Raw genomic sequence first — 5232 nt, forward strand, 5'->3', positions numbered from 1 at the left:
AAGGTTCCCAACAGTACAACTGGAGGCCAAATCAGTTCCATCCACAGTAACTATGTTGTGATTCTGACGTGTTTAGGGTCAAACATAATAACCTGAGTTTGATTTGTTTTTAGGAGACGACAAACTTCATCCAGACATTCATGAAGTTTGGTGATTGATTTGCTTCGTTTAGCTTTATAGATAAATATAACTGGGTGTCATAGCGGCAGTGGCGGCTGGTCAATACAGGGGCGGCGCCCCACTACTAATGACCAGATAAAAAGTAGTTCTCAAACACAATATTAAATTTGAATTAATTATAACAAAATAATAATAAAATTAATAATAACGTTCATATTCTTTTGCCATATTAACAACATTTATATTATTTCAGATTCAAAATTAGTGTGTTTACTAATCGTACACTTCCTGGATGCGGGGCGCGGCCACATGAGTGATCATGTGACTTCGGCCCGGGCTCTGATTGGCAACTGCAGACCTTCTCACGGGGCGCAGCTCAGTGCATCCCGGACCCGTCCACTTTTGCTGTAAACCAATTAATTTTGTCTTTATTTGCTTTTGTCTTCTGTGGTTGGATATCATGTCTAACACCATCACACGGCCTGTCCCCTCCTCTTCTTCTAAATGACAGCTACTGTCGTGACAGCTCAATGCATTTGTCATGTCTGTCAAGTTTTTGTTTTGTGTACACATTCTATGTCTCGTCTTTCCTGTTTTATTTTGAATCACTAACTGGTTGTCTCTGTCCTAGATTTACTTCCCGCACCTGTCTTGTCACACCTGCTCCCTGATGGCTTTCCCTCACCTGTTTCCCATCTCCCCTCATTACCTCGTGTATATTACCTTGTGTGTCTCACAGTCTCGCTGCCAGTTCTTTGCACTTCACAGTCTTCGTACCAGCGTTCTTCAAAGCCATAGTCATAGTCTGCTTTGTTACGATCTTGCCTTTCGCCTCTTGCTTTTTGGATACCTCTGCTTGTTTTGACTGACCTCCTGTGTACTGAACCCTGACCGGTAATAAACCTGCCTGAATTTGCCTGAACCCCGTCTATGTCCAGCATTTGTGTCCGCCTGTTCTGATCTGTGTGAGTTCTTGACAGCATTGGCCGTGCTGTCAGTGGAGAAAAGACTGCTCACAGAGGTGGGTGACTTAAACCAGAAAGTAATAGAAGTTTGCTGAGCAGAAAGCGAGAAGAGCCAGTTGTTTTTTTGTTTGTCTCCAAATAGCTCCAGATTGCATTTGCGACCTTCTTTTTGCGAATGTGAACTGATGAGCACCATGAAGCTGTACTAGTGTTGCTGTAACCGGCACAGGAACCACAGTGGTTGAAAGTAGGACTTTAATAGCGTCGGTGTGCTGCGGTATCTGCACTGAAAAATGAGGTCTTCTCATGAAAAACAGAGCACACCTGCATTCACTGTTTTTCCGCTCATAGTAAAGACCTCGGGTAGAATACGTGTAACTGGGTTTAACCTCGGACAAATCTAACATGAGAACGCCCGAGTTTACTCTTTTTAAGGTAATTTTTGGTCAAACACCTGTCTGAGCACACCACAGCAGCTACAGCAGCTACCTCAGCCTGCCATGTGGGGCGTTCAGGGAGCATCAGTAAATCGTCATATGTTTTGCCTTTGACCAGGTTGGAGGTGCAACAAAATGAGAAAGTGGGTCGTACTGGTGCTACCAGTGAAAGAGTTAGTCTGGAGCCCTGAATAGTGTTTTTTTCATTATTACTGTTTTAGTTGTTTTGAGTTTGTACAGATCCTGTAAATATTGATGAAAGTTTAACGAATGGTTTTGAAATTTGGTTCTGGTAAGTCATCCATCCATCCATCATCTATCCACTGCTTAATCCTCACTAGGGTCATGGGGGGCTGGAGTCTATCCCAGCTGACTCAGGGTGAAGGCAGGTTCACCTGGACAGGTCACCAGTCTATCACAGGGCTACACTTAGAGACAGACAACCAAGCACACTCACATTCACACCTACGGACAATTTAGAATCACCAACTAACCTCAACATGTTTCTGGACTGTGTGGGCTGCACGGGGAGAACATGGAGACTCCACGCAGAAAGATCCCGGGTGTCCTCACCGGGACGCGAACCGGCGACCTTCTTGCTGCGAGGCAACGATGCTTCTGGTCAGTCTTGATCATGTTAAATTAGATTATGATTAGAATATCCTCCAAAGGTAGACAATTTACATTCCTGTAAATAGTCGTGCCTGATGTTACTCATATTCTAATTTCTGATTTTAAATAAAAGGTCATTTGCAGACTGCGCCCCACCACCAAACATTTTCACCAGCCGCCACTGCATAGCGGTGAAAGTTTATGCAGTGTTTCCTAATAGTTCTGCAGAAAAGGAGCATCTACAGAGTGAAAAGTGTTGGTTCTTGTACAGGCAGATACTTGTTGAATGAACGAACAAACGGAAATCTATCAGGTAACATGATTTAAACCAGTCTAGTGGGATTCCCTTAATCTCAGAGACATGTTCAGTTGTCAAGTTCCTACTTGTCTTGTTCCATTAAATACCAGCAGTGTTAGAGGAAAACTCATCAGACCTCACTGCTGGAAACATGTCCTGAAGAAATGAAACAACCACCAGTCTGTCCATGAACTTGTGTTTAGGAACAGATGAGACTTTGTGTGACGAGACCATGTGGTCGACTTATCAAGTCACATTCAAATACCAGGCGTGTTGACAAAGCATTGGGGTCTATGGGTCACATTCCCACCATTTCCTGCAGATGTTGTCAGCAGAATACTTCTGAGCATTTAACTGTTTTCTCCCTGAATCCAACCTACTGTCAGTGGGGGAATGGAACTGAGTACATTTACTAAAGTACTTGACTTAAGTATAAATTTACCATACCTGTCTTTTACTGTAGTATTTCCATTTAATGCAGCTTTACACTTCTTCTCCACTGCATCTAAGAGACAAGTTTTGTAGCTTTTGCTCCACTATGTTTGTCTGACTTCTACAATTACAAGTGATTCCTCAGACTGAAGTTTTTACAGCCTTCTTCTGTCTGGGTATGTGGTGATTGTGAATATTGAGGGAACGCTGCTACTTCTTAGTCAAAATGAACAATCTGAAAACCTTCTTGGATCAGCTGGAAAATGTATAAATGGCACAAAACATTCTGAGCTCATGAAAAGTTAACTTTAGAAATCTGTGTTGTTTGTCAGGACAGAGATGCTACAACGAGCTTTTGTTCTGAAATCGTTCTGAGAAATTTCTGTTTTCATCAGCTGGAAGTGTTTTTGGTTCCTACAATGTTAAAGGTAGGATAATGTCTTTTTGAAGACTTTAAAAAATGTTTTGCAATAACATTGTTTGACTATTGTTACCTTTAAAAAGTCCTTTCTTTGTTATCAGGCAACATTGTGAGAATGTTTCACAGAATAACGTTTTATGATGTGTTACCTCAACAACATCCTGAGAATACTGATGGATTGTTGTGAGAACATTTATCTTGAGCTGATTAAACACTGATCTAGACTGAACTATTCCATCCATCTATTATCTATACACCACTTAATCCTCACTAGGGTCATGGGGGGCTGGACTCTATCCCAGCTGACTCAGGGTGAAGGCAGGTTCACCTGGACAGGTCACCAGTCTATCACAGGGCTACACTTAGAGACAGACAACCAAGCACACTCACATTCACACCTACGGACAATTTAGAATCACCAATTAACCTCAACATGTTTTTGGACTGTGTGGGAGGAAGCCGGAGAACCCACGCTGCACGGGGAGAACATGGAGACTCCGGTGCCCCCACCAGGACGCGAACTGGCAACCTTCTAGCTGCGAGGCAACAACTGCAAGGTTGCAGCCCCCTCATAAAAGTGACTTTTAATGTTGTAACTTCCTCTCCTGTTAGTTTAAGGAACACAGTGAAGTGTTTCTGTTGAGTAGTTTATCCTCTTTGACACAAGTGTAGAAGACAAAATAATCAATAAGCTAATGATGATGAATAGATAAGACCTAATTAAGACTGAAGTCAACACTATTGTCATTCATGCGACATTTAGAGGAAGCGGCAACGATGTAGGCTGCTCAGTATCCATTTCACACATTTGTGTCTCACCTTCCTTCAGTTACGACCACATGGGAGGTGTGTTGCCATCGATCTGGTTTCAGTATTCAGTGCTTTTTGCAACTGAGTCACAAAGTGTTGCATCGTTCACCCACATTAACCACTGACAGGTCATAGCCCAACTCCTTTTGTGAAGCATTTCCAAACTTGGTCACTGTTTGGCGACTTCCACATTAAAGGCTGTTTAAACTGACTCATTCATTTCCCATGTGGGAGAGCTGGATGTTTGTTCTCACTTCATTCATCATTCACTGGAAAACAGAAGCTCTATCAGAAAGTCTGATGGAATCACACCAGATGCTTGTAATTCATTTTATACTTTCTGGCTGCAGCTGGATCTTCCAGCTGCCACTGCTCTGCTGGAAGACTTCATGATGAGGAACCTTAAAGACACCAACACACATACAATAAAAAACACATACACACTTATTGATTATAGATTTTTAAATGCAAATTACCAACTTTGTTTGAAATGTTCTGTTGCTGTGTCTGAATAGGAGTCAGTCAGCTGGATGCGTTCTTGCTCTGGAGAAGGTTTTCAGTCCAACATAAGTAGTAAAAGACACCTAGAATGTACACTGACTATAACAAGTGTTCTACCTACTGTTACATTACAGTCACTGAGTCACATTCACTGCACTCACATGATCTCTGTTTCACTAAATGTTTGACTTCCAGCACCGACTGGCTGCACCTGTGTTAAATTATATGAGTAACTTTAAAGGAGAGAAAAACTTACGCATCCAGTTATTTAACTTTTTTTTTTTTGGATAAATTAACATTTACTTTGTAGAAGCCTGTTTTCACTTTGGCATGAAAGAGTTGTTTTGTTTTGTTTTTTTTTCTTTTAAAAAGTCAAATAAATTGACCATGATTCAGCAGGAAAATGAGAAAACTTCCAAGGGGACTTGTGTTTAACTGCCGCTCATCAGCTTCCCCATCAGAGCTGTTCCCCTGTTTACACACCAGACCATAAAAAGAGAAGAACTCTGAAGGTTCTTCCCTGAGAACTGTTGTTCTGACCTTCTCCCATGCTATGTGGTTTAAAATACATTTTATTTATGGCCAGTGAGTGACATCACATGCAGTCATGTGGTTTTGATCACATTTATATGATGA

The 5232-nt window shown here is 41.7% G+C and overlaps 2 long non-coding RNA genes across 2 annotated transcripts in view; both read left to right on the forward strand.

The window, feature by feature from the left end:
• Window positions 1-1042, forward strand: part of LOC103369391 (uncharacterized) — a 15307-nt gene extending 14265 nt beyond the window's left edge. The window contains exon 5 of the long non-coding RNA XR_520828.1: window positions 4-1042. This is a non-coding gene — a long non-coding RNA (uncharacterized LOC103369391). The remainder of the gene's footprint in view (window positions 1-3) is intronic.
• Window positions 1043-2104: 1062 nt separating this feature from the next.
• LOC103369389 (uncharacterized) lies at window positions 2105-3514 on the forward strand. Its single transcript, XR_520826.1, has 2 exons — window positions 2105-2143; window positions 3197-3514. It is a non-coding gene; the product is annotated as an uncharacterized LOC103369389 (long non-coding RNA).
• The last annotated feature ends 1718 nt before the right edge of the window (window positions 3515-5232 follow it).

This window comes from Stegastes partitus, unplaced genomic scaffold, assembly GCF_000690725.1.
Source record: "Stegastes partitus isolate 25-593 unplaced genomic scaffold, Stegastes_partitus-1.0.2 Scaffold1281, whole genome shotgun sequence".
In the NCBI taxonomy this organism is placed as follows: Eukaryota; Metazoa; Chordata; class Actinopteri; family Pomacentridae; genus Stegastes; species Stegastes partitus.